The sequence below is a fragment of the Pristiophorus japonicus genome, chromosome 1 (assembly GCF_044704955.1).
Source record: "Pristiophorus japonicus isolate sPriJap1 chromosome 1, sPriJap1.hap1, whole genome shotgun sequence".
Classification (NCBI taxonomy): Eukaryota; Metazoa; Chordata; class Chondrichthyes; family Pristiophoridae; genus Pristiophorus; species Pristiophorus japonicus.
Window position 1 is genome coordinate 212,234,970 of NC_091977.1, and position 14,286 is coordinate 212,249,255.

General features: G+C 47.4%; 1 long non-coding RNA gene across 1 annotated transcript; it reads right to left on the reverse strand.

Moving 5' to 3' along the window:
• Positions 1-7,516: 7,516 nt before the first annotated feature.
• On the reverse strand, positions 7,517-12,333 carry LOC139241443 (uncharacterized). The gene is made up of 3 exons (XR_011588908.1): positions 12,249-12,333; positions 9,925-10,033; positions 7,517-7,597 (listed from the first exon to the last, which is right to left on the reverse strand). It is a non-coding gene; the product is annotated as an uncharacterized lncRNA (long non-coding RNA).
• Between the last annotated feature and the right edge of the window lie 1,953 nt (positions 12,334-14,286).

A 14,286-nucleotide genomic window follows, 5' to 3' on the forward strand; every position in this document is an offset into this window, starting at 1 on the left:
GAGTTTGATGACTATCTGGAGCAAATGCTCAAAGACTTTTTTGTACTGGGCATTGGCCACGAGACCATCCTACTAAAACATTTGACTGTAGAGCCACCGTCCCTCAGTAAGGCCATGGCGATAGCCCAGGCGTTTATGTCTACTAGTGATAACACCAAACAAATCTCTCAGCACACAAGTGCTAGCAATGTTCATAAATTAACTGGAACTGTGTTTGCGAGCAGAATGAAGACAGGACAGAACCCACGAGTCTGCAACTGCCAGCAGGCCTAAGATGACCCAGATTACTCAGAGTTCACAACAAAGGATGAATGCAAGGCAATTCACATCTTGTTGGCATTGTGGAGGCTTCCATTCAGCCTGTTCATGCCGCTTCAAAGGGTATGTTTGCAAGAACTGTGGAACAATGGGGCACCTCCAACGAGCTTGCAAATGAGCTGCAAGCTCTGCAAGACCTGCTAACCACCAAGTGGCAGAGGAAAATCGGTCCATGGTGGATCAAAGCAATTTTGAGCCTCAGAGAGAGGAGGCAGATGCTGAAGTACACGGGGTGCACACATTTTCGACGAAATGTCCACCTATAATGCTAAATGTAAAATTGAATGGCTTACCCGTAGCCATGGAACTGGACACCAGCGCTAGCCAATCCATCATGAGTAAAAATATGTTTGAGAGACTGTGGTGCAACAATGCATTCAGACCAGCCCTGGGCCCCATCCACACGAAACTGATAATGTGCACCAAAGAGCTTATCACTGACCTGGGCAGCGTCATGGTCAAGGCCATCTACGAGGGCACGGTGCACGAACTGCCACTCTGGATTGTTCCAGGCGATGGCCCCACACTGCTTGGAAGGAGCTGGCTGGGCAAAATCCGCTGGAACTGGGATGACATCTGAGCGCTATCACATGTCGATGAGGCCTCATGTACCCAGGTTCTGAACAAATTTCCTTCCCGTTTTGAGCCAGGCATTGGAAACTTCCGGGGCAAAGGTACGGATCCACTTGGTCTCAGAGACACGACCCATTCACCACAAGGCGCGAGCGGTATCTCACATGATGAGGGAGAGAGTGGAAATCGAGCTGGACAGGCTGCAACGCGAGGGCATCATCTCCCCAGTTGAATTCAGCGAGTGGGCCAGCCCGATTGTTCCATTACTCAAAAGTGATGGCACGCTCAGGATTTGCGGCGATTATAAAGTAACTATTAATCGTTTCTCGCTACAGGACCAATACCCGCTATCTAAGGCAGACGACCTATTTGCGACGCTGGCAGGAGGCAAGACACTCACCAAGCTCGACCTGACTTCGGCCTACATGGTGCAGGAGGAGTCTTCGAAGGGCCTCACCTGCATCAACATGCACAAGGGACTGTTCATCTGCAACAGATGCCCGTTTGGAATCCAGTCGGCAGCGGCGATCTTCCAGAGAAACAAGGAGGTCCTCCAGCAATTGAATCGCACAGGGCTATGGCTGAAGAGGTCGAAATGCGTCTTCATGGCAACAGAAGTGGAGTTTTTCGGGAGAAAGATCGCGGCGGACGGCATTTGGCCCACAGACGCCAAGACAGAGTCTATCAGGAACGTGCCCAGGCCACGGAACGTCATGGAGCTGTGGTCGTTCCTGGAACTTCTCAATTATTTTGGTAACTTCCTGCCAGGGTTAAGCACCCTTTTAGAGCCCCTACATGTGTTATTGCGCAAAGGTGAGAACTGGGTATGGGGAAAAAACCAAGGAATTGCTTTTGAGAAAGCCAGAAACATTTTATGCTCCAACAAGCTGCTTCTATTGTATAACCCATGTAAAAGACTTGTGCTAGCATGTGACGCGTCGTCGTACGGAGTCGGGTGTGTATTACAACAAGTTAATGTTGTGGGGAAGTTGCAACCTGTCGCCGATGCCTGCAGGACCTTGTCTAAGGTCGAGGGGGCCTACAGCATGATTGAGAAAGAGGCATTAGTGTGTGTGTTCGGGGTAAAGAAAATGCATCAGTACCTGTTTGGCCTCAAATTTGAGCTGGAAACCAAACACAAGCCCTTCAAATCCCTGTTCGCTGAAAACAAGGGAATAAATACGAATATCTCAGCCTGCATACAAAGGTGGGCACTCGCGCTATCAGCGTATAACTATACCATCCACCACAGTCCAGGCACCGAGAACTGTGCGGATGCTCTCAGTTGGCTACCATTGCCCACCACAGGGGCGGAAATTATGCAGCCTGCTAATTTGTTGATGGTGGTGAAGCCTGCAGACTTGATGGTCATGGAAGCGTTTGAAAATGATAAATCACTGTCATGGCCTGCCAGATTAGGACTTGGACCAGCCAAGATCCTCTGCTGTCCCTAGTAAAAAGCTATGTACTGCATGGGAGCTGGTCCAGCATTCCCGTTGAAATGCAAGAACCAATCAAGCCGTTCCAGCGGCGAAAGGATGAGCTGTCCATTCAGGCAGACTGCCTGTTGTGGGGTAACCGCATAGTGCTATCAAAAAAGGGCAGGGAGACGTTCATCTCGGATCTCCACAGCACACACCCAGGTATAGTAATGATGAAAGCGATAGCCAGATCCCACGTGTGGTGGCCCAGTATCGACTCTGACTTAGAGTCCTGTGTGCGGCAATGCAGCGTATGTGCTCAGTTGAGCAACGCGCCCAGAGAGGTATCACTAAGTTTGTGGTCCTGGCCCTCCAGACCATGGTCGAGGATCCATGTCAACTATGCGGGCCCATTTCTCGGTAAAATGCTCCTGGTGGTGGTGGATGCTTTTTCAAAATGGATTGAATGTGAAATAATGTTATGAAGCACTGCCACCGCCGCCATTGAAAGCCTGAGGGCCATGTTTGCCACCCATGGCCTGCCTGACATACTGGTCAGTGACAACGGGCCATGTTTCTCCAGTGCCGAATTTAAAGAATTCATGACCCGCAATGGGATCAAACATGTCACCTTGGCCCCGTTTAAACCAGCCTCGAATGGGCAGGCAGAGCGGGCAGTACAAAGCATCAAACAGAGCCTTAAACAAGTCACAGTAGGCTCACTCCAAACCCGCCTGTCCTGAGTACTGCTCAGCTACCGCACGAGACCCCACTCGCTCACAGGGGTGCCCCCGGCTAAGCTACTCCTGAAAAGGACACTTAAAACCAGACTCTCGCTGGTTCACCCCAACCTGCATGATCAGGTAGAGAGCAGGCGGCAGCAACAAAATGTAAACGATGGTCGCGCCACTATGTCACGGGAAATTGATCTGTGCTAAACTATGGACATGGTCCCAAGTGGATCGCGGGCACGGTGATTGCTAAAGAAGGGAATAGGGTGTTTATAGTCAAACTAGACAATGGACAAATTTGCAGAAAGCACATGGACCAAACGAGGCTGTAGTTCACAGACTGCCCTGAGCAACCCATAGCAGACACCACCATTTTCGAGCCCACAACACACATCCAAAGGATCATTGACACCATGCCAGATCATGAAATCGAACCCATCATGCCCAACAGCCCAGCAAGGCCAGGCTCACTCAGCAGCCCTGAGGGCCAACAACACACCAGCCCAGCGAGAGCACAACCAACAAACCAGAACAGACATTTGTACTGAGGCGGTCCACCAGGGAAAGAAAGGCTCCCGACCGCCTCACCTTGTAAATAGTTTTCACTTTGACTTTGGCGGGGGAGTGATGTTGTGTATCTATAAAGCATGCACTCCCATGTTCCGCCACCAGGGAGCTCATCCCCTGAAGTCCCAAGGGATCCCAGCATCCCTTGCGAGCACTGTATATAAGCCGGCCCCTAAGGCCTGTCCCTCACTCTGGAGTGTCTTATTAAAGACTGAGGTCACTGTTACTTTAACCTCACTGTGTGCAGTCTCATCTATGTTCGGAACACAATAAAACCATCTGAACTGTGGTTTCTAGCAGCTGTGTTTTGGCTGTACGCGGATTTGCTTTAATTTGCTGTTGTCAGGCAAAATTTCTTGATTGTATATTCTTACCCATAAAGTCCTGCTTCTGCCAAGTGCGATTTCTGAAAATCCACTTCAAATCCACCTTTGGTCCTTGGCTACCCCAGCCCATGAGATCACAATAAACTAAGTTATACCAATTCGTCCTGCCTCCTGTTTGGTGATCAGCCGATGGGTTACGAGGGAATAGGTGTGTGATGTCAGTGGTTAAATTCCACTGCCCATCAGTTTCTTCCTTTCTTCAAGTACTTTTAATATTTGCTGGGCACGGCACCTGGTCCGGCATCTCCTGCAAGATGAGCAGAACTTAAAAGCATATCCAAGAGCCAAGCCTAATTATACTGCCACTAATATGTGTGATATAATATGTATCCACGGGTGGATATTAATATTTAGTCCCCAGTTCCATGCCTTCTCATACTACGGGGTATGAGAAGGCATGGAACTGGGGATAAATGTTAAGCAATGTCCTTGCTTAATTCGCGCAACTCCTGTTTGAGCACATGATGTCGCTTGATGCTTGCCAAAAGAGGATCCTTTATGTTTCTCAGGTCCTCCGGCAGGTGGGGCATTGGTGCAGCCAGTTCACTCTCATATTCATACAAGTTTTGTTTAATTTCATCAGTCAGGTTCAACGTAATTGTTTCCCGAGCATGGATATAAGTCATTCGCACTTGTCCAATCGTTACCAGTAGCCTCGGGGTGAAGTAGAAGTTGGGGTTAGTGATATTACATTGATAAATACCACAGTCATAAGTTGGTTGGTTGGTCACCATACAGTATTCTCTCTTTCCGCGGTCGGCTGAGTGGGTGTGTTCGGATTCTGAAGACACACCCGATGGTTTGATTAAATCCGCACCCATCCTCACTTCCCCAGCCTACTGGATGTGGACATACAGTTAGGCTTCCTACCCTGCGGCATCCCGTCAATGAGATCCCTCTCGTGGTTCCGTTCCGTTTGATCGCATATTGATCCGTTGGGTAGTACCGTATGTAGTTCTCATCCCGGATCAGCCCCAAGTTCTCTACCTCGAAATGGGGGTGTGGTCCAGATTCTCCCTTTGCCATCATCGGAATCATTAGGACCATTCCCACCAGGGCCGAATGTGAGTCAGTGCACTCACCAGTTACGGGAAAGACTCGAGTCATTCCCTTCATGGTGCACGCATCTAACCACCCTGGGTGTTGTGCCAGGCGGAACAAGTGGGTACTATTGATCCAATCCGGGACTTCACCTCGGTACATCTGGTCAAGGCTCTCTCTGACCTGTCCAACCATCCATCCCCGTAAGCATGGCAGAGGTCTTGCTGAACCTCTGCCTTTTCCACAGTGAACTCTCGGTCGATCAGGTGGTTAATAGTGGCAGCATGGCCCTCCAGGGCTGTTATCCCTTTGACTATGCTCTCTGCTAACTCTTCGCCTTCCTGAGCAGCCACTTTGGCTGCGTCTGTCTCCCTTTGCAGCAGCTTCCTGACTGTGTCTCTGAGACTTTCTGACTGTTCGTGTATAGCTTGTATGTCAAGGGCATTTACAAAAGAAGTTCCCGTATTGACCCCTGTTAAGACGTCATTGATTAGACCCCGTTTATGTCTGTGGGTCTTTCCTGCTCTCAGAGGGTTCCGGTATCTGGATGCCCCTGAGGCTTTGCGGAATTCTTTCAACACTACCTTAAGCATTTGGGTGTACAAGGCCCATACCCTAGGGTTGCATTTCTCTGGCAACCCTATGTCCGTCAGGTTCACTATTACGGGTAATATCTCATGATGCACATTTTCATATGGTTGCATTCCCTCTGTTCTCAGGACTACCCCGCTTGGTGGACCTGCGGCATGTATGGGACATTCAGGTGGCGGACTGGGAGTAGTGCTTTGATACGGCATGGTCGTGGGCTCAGGTGTTGTGGTGGGAGCGGCTTCTGTTATCCTTAGCTTTAAAATGTAAGGTCCGCACCACCCATCCGTGTCCACACATGTGAATTGATATTCTGTTCCCATTTTGGGAAACGGGCCAGACTTGAATTTGAAAAGCAAGACCCAGTCGTTCCCATCCACACACATTGTGTTGTAGGGGTTATTGTTATTCACCTTCGTCTCATCCCCATTGGGTTCAACGACACGTTGCATGACTTTATCCCCGCACCCCTTGCAAGATATACATACAGGTTGACCAACCGTGACATTTGCTTCCTTCGCACTATTCAAAGGGCGTTGGCATCATTCCTTCCAGTGGGTCCTGGCATCATTGCCCAAGTCCGTTGATTCCTCATAAGAGTCGGGGTTCATGCCAATGTAGGCCGGGCCCAGGCTGGACCCTCCGTTCGCGACGAACATCGCGAGTAGAATCAAGGTCCTCATCCTGTGAATTCAAGATGAGCCCCTGAAGGTGTGGATTAGATTTATTTCAGTTGGGACCAGTGTTTACACCATCCCACGCCATTCATTTCCACACATGCACACGTATCGCCACTGATTAACACTTCATATGGTCCTGACCATCGCGGCGCGAATCCGATTCGTCCCGGTAGCCCTTTAACCATTACTTTCTCCCCCACTTGGGGAAGGTCTGCCGGGAACTCTATTTCTTCTTGTTCATTTTGGCCTGCCTGTCGTTCTCTTACTTCCTGTCTCATATCCTTAAGTGGCTTACTTAACTCCATTACATATCTTTTTATTTGATCCCGTAGTGGGCCCACGTCGAACCCTCCTGTAATTATACCTTCGGGCAGTCGCATTGCCCGACCAGTCATAAGTTCATACGAGGTTAATCCTGTCGTCCGGTTAGGGGTTGCCTTTTGTCTCATCAGGATAGCAGGTAGTAGTTCAGCCCAAGCCTGTCCAGTTTCTTGGATGGTTTTTGACAGGGCTGTCTTTATTGTCCGATTCATCCGTTCTACCATTCCTGAACTCTGTGGGTGGTAGGGGATGTGAAATTTTTGTTTGATGTCCAATATAGTGCATAATAATTTCATCACATATCCTGTGAAGTGGGTTCCCTGATCGGAGTCTATTTGAGTGGGGATGCCCCAGCGGGGAATCACCTCTTCGGCTAAGATACGAGCTACTGTGGTTGCGGTGCAGTTTCGAGTAGCGAAAGCTTCCACCCACCACGTAAACAAATCAATTATTACTAGACAATATTTCTTTCCTCTAAAGCTTGGCAGTGGTCCCGTAAAATCAATTTGGATATTCTCCCATGGCCCTCACGGCCAGGGTTGATGGGCCATTCTGATTTTTATGGCCTTTCCCGGATTATGCTGGGCACATGTAATGCATTGCTGACAATATTTAGCAATGTCTTGTCCCAAGCCTGGCCACCACCAATCCCTAGAGACATTACTGATCATGGCATTTCACCCCGCATGGCTAATGCCATGATGTAATTCCATGAGTGTTTTTCATATACACGTGGGGGCTGCCACCCTTCCATCTTTCCTCCATACGGAGTCCTGGTCTGGTGCAGCTCTCCACTTTTCCCATGCTATTTTCTCCACGTCCCGTACGTCTCTGTGCAATTTTACTTTATCAATGTCCTCCTTAGTTATCATACTACTTACTGATTCTTCCCTGGCTTCTGACAATATCACCACCTCCTGGGCTGCCTTATCTGCCGCCTCGTTTCCCCTCTGGATGTCGTCCACCACTTTCTGGAATATGAGGAATGTGCTCAGGCCCCGGGATGATGACTCATAAGAACATAAGAATTAGAAACAGGGGTAGGCCATCTAGCCCCTCGAGCCTGCTCCGCCATTCAATAAGATCATGGCTGATCTGGCTGTGGATTCAGCTCCACTTACCCGCCCGCTCCCCGTAACCCTTAATTCCCTTATAACTCGATCAGTTTCTACCAGACCACAGTCCTGTTTGGACTGCGCCCACACTCCTTCAATCTATCTACACACGGGACCATAATCTTCAAGGACATCCCAGTCTCTGGTGATATTTGTACGCTCCCCATTTTCGCATGGTTATCCAATTTATTTTGTTCCCCAAATGTGGTTATTTTATGTCCCCCTTTGTTTCTCCAAACTATTTTCTTTCCCCTTGGGTCAATCAAGGCTCCTATCTGTTCGAGGAGATCAATTTCTAATATGTTTCCTTCACTGTTTGGGCACACATAAGATTGTGCAGGCATTAGGATCCCTGCCACGCCGAATAAGATTTCTTCACTTAGGTATGCCCGGGTGGCAGATCCCCCTATCCCTGTTATGTGGGCGGTGTGTCTAGTTGTAGGCAGAGGAACATCTGTCATGGATACCGAGGCCCCGGTGTCCACCAACATATCGCATTGCTGGCCCCCGAACAATGCTGTAATGTGGATACAGGGGTCCCCTGTGGCCTGGACGGGGGCTGCTAGCCGTCAGTCCTCTCCTAAATTCTTCAAGGCATTTATGAGCTGGTCTTTGCTCATTTCGGAGTAGTTCGGGGTCATACCCTGGGAGGAGGGTCTAGTTCCCCCCGCTCCACGCACCCAACATTGGCTTTTATTATGTCCGGGCTTTTGACAGTTGGTACATTTCAAGTATTGGGTCCTGGGGGCCCGGCAATCCCTTGACATGTGCCCTGGCTTGCCATAATTGCAGCATTCCCCTCCGCTTTTCCTTTGGGATGCCACAGCAACCTTAGTCTTAATATGTTTACTTGCTCCTTCGTGATCTACTTGCAAGGCCCACTGGACAAGTCCATCGTAGGTAACGGCCCCTACCATCCCCGTTTTAAGGATTTTCTGGTGGTCAGCCGATAACCCATCCTTAAACATTCTACAGAATGGGACATTGTCCCTTCCGGGGTTCGCCGACTCTGATGATTCCTGATATGCCATCCAAAGCCATTCTCCATACTCACCGTTATTTTATCCCTTCCTCTGTTTTACCATCATTATCAATCCCAGTTAGGTTGGCATGGTCCTATTACGTGCTGTATCTCCTCTTTACATTGATTGTATGCCAAAAGTCTGTTTGCAATAGTTGCATTATTTGCAGGACACCACGCTGAAGTATGGGAATTTTCAGCTAACTGGTTCCACTTGTCCCTTGGATATTTTGCCTGGACCAGTTGGTGTATATCCCATTCATGGAAATTATGTATGTTGTATATTTGTTTCATGTTAATCCAAGAGTCCACGTTATTGCTACGTGGTTTCAGGTCACCCAAATCCTTGAGAATTCTTTGTTTCTCTAAGGGGATAAGGTTCTTATACTTATAACTAGGTTGTGCTACTGTTCCACCTACGACTAGCGGGGCCACGAGCCAATACCTTTGGTCCTCCGTTTCCTCCTCTTGTTCCGAGGCACTAGTCGCCACACTCTGTTATATGGAGAGGGGCCGATGGTTTTTCCCGTATTGGGCCAAACAGGCCCATGTCACTTTCGCCCTCCCCTACTATTCCCCTTAACTTCTTTATTTCTGCTCTGGCCTGTTTTAATTCTTCTATTTTCAGTTTCAGTTTACTATTACATTGTAACAGTTGTCTTATCATAATTATGCCTGCTTTTTCTACACATTTATTCTTTTGTTTTTGCCACCAGGTCTTCTGACTAGTGGGGTCCCCATTTAGATCCCACCCATCTTTCAACATCTTGTCGATTAAGCCATTCCGATCATCTGCATAGAATCTAGTAAGGGTGCCTTCTTCATCCCAGTCTGATTCTTTCCCCGACGCCATTCTATGATCCGACTTCTTGGCGGCTTTCCCGCTCTGGCCCCTTCACGCGGCTTTAATCCCGTCCCAAGATTTCCCTGTTAATCCGATTTCTTAATTTTAAACACTATCGATCTTTTATCGCAACAACAAGGTCCCTAACTTACATTACTTTATTTTATGCATAATATATTAAGACCATACTCACTCTACGTCAAAGTTTGTCTCTTTACCGATTCACAGACTCGTCATGATTCGGATACTCGTTCCGCAAACAGACAAGTGACCACCCGAATCACATAATTTCCGGGTGATATTCCCAAATCTACTCACCCACTCGTGTCCTCTTGGTCACCATCCATCTACGTTTCGACGTACCCTGCCGACTACGCCAAATGTTACGGGCGAATCGCTACTCAGAATAAGTGAGTCCGCACACAGTCTGTCAAGGGTAAAGAATTAAACAGTTTATTAACTATTTGGCTGGACCAGGGAGTCAAGCTAGGGCTCCCTAGCCCATTTCCTGGTTGAATCCCCAATCGGTTACAGAGTGCTGTATTTAAGCCCTTAAACCGCAGACACTTGCGTCAGTAAGTACAGCCATGTTCATCCTCTTGACATTTCAAGGATTCCTAATATGGTATCTAGGTTGATTCGCGATTTGGCTACGTCCCCTTAATAATATGGGACTTTCCAATTAGCTCCAAGTCACGTGTAGACATTATCCTGTTATTTCACACCTTAGTCTGACCGCAATTCAGCATGTCATATTTCCACAGCCATCTTGAAGGTGCGCCTGGCTCTGTGACCTATACTTCAGATGCTCTTATCTGTAGAGACGTAGATTGATCTCGACCTGCGGTTGCTACTACTGTTTGTTGGCCTAATTTTACCTAAACCGTCTGAGCTGTGGTTTCTAGCAGCTGAGTTTTGGCTGTACGCAAATTTGCTTTAATTTCTGTTGTCAGGCAAAAATTTCTTGACTATATATGCTTACCTATAAAGTCCTGCTTCTGCCAAGTGCAATTTCTAAAAATACACTTCATTTGGGGTACAAAAGTAAGGAAGTCTTGCCTTGAAGGCAGTGTAACAAAGGTTGGCTAGATTGATTCCTGGGATGAGAGAGTTGTCCTATGATGAGAGATTGAGTAGAATGGGCCCAGACTTTTGATGTTAAGAAGAATGAAAGGTGATCGCATTGAACCATGCAAGATTCTGAGGAGGATTGACAGAGGTTGTATCCCCTGACTGGAGACTCTAGAACTCGGGGGCATAGTCTCAAGATGAGGGGTCAGCCTTTTAAGACTGAGATGAGGAGGATTTTCTTCACTCAGAGGGTTGTGAATCATTGGAATTCTTTACCCCAAAGGGCTGAGGATGGTCAGTTTTTCATATTCAAGGCTGAGGTAGATACAATTTTGGACTCGAGGGGAATCAATAGATATGGCAATCAGGTGGGAAAGTGGAGTTGAGGTCAAAGATCAGCCCTTATTGAATGGCAGAAGGGCTGTATAGACTACTCCTGATCCTACTTCTTTTGCTCATATGTTCACGGAAATAGATAGGCAGGGAGGATGATAGAGCCATTTCATACTACTCACACTTGGGGAGCGCAAGTGAGAGTGGGAAGGACTGGATGGAGGGTTAAAGGTGAGATGAGTGACAATGGATTAAAGGGGAGGGCAGAATATAAAAATTGAGCAAGTAATTCAAAAAGAAAGATTTGAGTTTAGCGATAGAAGTGTTAAAAAGCGAAGGGGTGGGGGCTTGATGGGAGCGAGTGGCGGGGACAAGCATGGGTATTTGGAGAAGTGGATGGGAGGAGAGCCATGAATGGGCATATTTTCTTCACAACCCCATCGCATGGCAGCTCATTCTCCCATCACAGTATACCACATCCACCCACTATCTGTAATCCAAAAGGAAACAAGAAAAAAGAGAGTGAAGCAAAATAGAGTTAAGGGTAGAGAGGCAGAAGAGACAAGAAAAAGAGAGAAAAAGTAACTGTCCAATGGCATAGCAGATCAAGTATTTACTATAATTGTCCATAGCTCTCGGAGCAGAATTGGACATGGGTAGAGAGTATACCAATGGCACAAGTGGAACACAGCATACAAGTTAAAATTAAAGTAATGCAGACAATTAAAGAGAAGTGTCAGAATAGAGAAACAATCTGAAAAGCTCACCGCCAGTATAGGGATAAATGCTGGTAGCAGCATTCAACTATTCTGTACTAGAAAGGTTCTACTGCTAAAAATGCTTGTGGTGATTCATCAAAATTTTGGGGCATGCTAACTTTATGGGGGAGAAATTCAGTATCGCCCTGTTTGGGGATGCTAACAATCAGGAGGCGCATAAAGGAAGTGGAGCATTGAACAAAGCACTCCACTTCCTTCATGAGGCAGACGCCTCAGCAGCGCTGCATACTGGGCCGTGCAGCGCTGCCGCGTCCGAGGGGCCCTTCCCTTACTTAAGTGGAAGGGCCCACTCTGCCAACTCTGCATAAGAAAAAGGGTTATACCTGGACCACCCAAGGAGCAGAGGTGCTGCGCGAACAGCCCGGCACTCAAGCTGAGTGCCAGGCTGAGCGATCGCGGCCAGGACCCTGCGAAGAAACCGGATCAGGAGTGGAAAAACAAAGGTAAGTCTTTTTTTACTTTTGACTCGGCCACCTCGCCATTAAGTATTGCCCCGGTAGCACCCGGCCAATCGAGACGCGCCTCCTGCAGCTGTCGGTGTTTACATCCGGGGCTGCTACAGGGGGCGAAAGTCAATTTCGGGGATAGGGCATTAACAAGGTGACGACGTCATGATCTCCAAGTGCAGGAGAGCGAGGCACAAAGCCGCAGCGCTGCCACTAAACTCCTGCCCAATATGACAGGCATCGTTAATAGCACCCGGTCTCAAACTCATATGCAAACGCAAATGCATCGAACTTCCAGCCCGTCTTGCGAGATTTATATTCAGCCTGTTCCTTACCTACTTTTTTCTACAAATTCAGAGAGAGCTGTTAAATGTGCACTCCACATCATTCTCAGATTCCTAATAGCTGTTAAGATAAGCCACTCGCTGAATAGATATTTATCAATCCACTTGTGCCTTGACTTTATCACACCATGTCTTATGCTGCAGGGTGTGCTGCTTTTGAAAATCAATATGTAGGGCTGGAAATTTTGTTTGATAAATCTTGCCTGTATCTCAGGAAAAAATCTGCATTTCTTTGTAGGTACGGCTGGTTTGAGATAATGAAAATTGATCAGGTCTTGTTTATGAATCTGACCTCCAGCGATACAAGGAAGGCTCAATGCATTTACTGTGTAGTGGATAGAACTGGTGATTTTACAGAAAGGAGACCAGAAAATCATGTGAAGAAAGTGCAGGATTAGCAGGAAATCAGAATACTTTAGGTTAGATTTTCTCACTGGTCACACCCAATTAACAGGTGTGAAATGGGACCATTTTTGCTTTGGGTGATAGAATAAAATGAGGGATATTGTCAGGAGAGATGTATAATGGATGGCTGATCCAATATTGCCCATTTTACACTATCGTCCAAGGTCAAAATTACCACCAATTCAAAAATGGGCACAGATCCATTGCAGCAAATTTGTGCACATTTAGAAGCAGATCCAATTGTATGTTGGAATTTTGTACTGGTACAGAAGCACCCGCAACCACAATTAACAGTGATATAACTTAGATGTCTACACAATTTCCCAATTGGTGTACAACTCAGTCATCTGCTGTCCATATAAAATGGGCATCAGGGCAGCTAAGATATATTGTTTGTAGAAGAACACTTAAAGAACGATAACAATGATAACTTGCATTATATAGCACCTTTAACATAGTAAAACATCCCAAGGCACTTCACAGAAGCATTATCAAACAAAATTTGACACCGAGTCATATAAGGAGATATTAGGACAAATGAGCAAATGTTTGGTTAAAGTGGTAGGTTTTAAGGAGCTTCTTAAAGGATGAAAGAGAGGTAGAGAAGGGCAGAGGTTTCGGGAGGGAGTTCCAGAGCTTAGGGCCCAAGCAGCTGAAGGCACGGCTGCTAATAACGGGGCAATTAAAATCAGGGGTGCGCAAGAGGCCAAAATTGGAGGAGTGCAAATATCTCGGAGAGTTTTAGGGCTGGAGGTGGTTACAAAGGGGCAAGGCCACGGAGGAATTTGAAAACAAAGATGAGCCTTTTAAAATCGAGGCATTGCTCAACTGGGCGCCAATGATGGTCAGCGAGCAAAGGGTGATGGATAAATGGGACTTGGTGCGAGTTAGGACATGGGCAGCAGAGTTCTGGATGACCACAAGTTTATGCAGGGTAGAAAGTGGGAGGCGCGGAAGGAGTGCATTAGAATAGTCAAGTCTAGAGGCAACAAAAGCATGGATGAGGGTTTCAGCAGAAAATAAGCTGAGGCAGGGGCGGAGTCGGGCAATGTTATGAGGTAGAAATAGGCAGTCTTAGTGATGGTGCGGATATGTGGTTAGAAGCTCATTTCGGTTTCAACTATGAAACCAAGATTGCGAACAGTCTCGTTCCACCTCAGACAGTTTCCAGGGAGTAGGATGGAACAGAGCATGTCTGGGAGAATAAGCTGAGGCCACGCAGAGCATAGCAAGCTGCTAGAAGAGGGAGGAGGAGGAAGTGAAGAAAGGCTCTAAGCAGGAGGCCAGGCTGTTCAGGAAGCA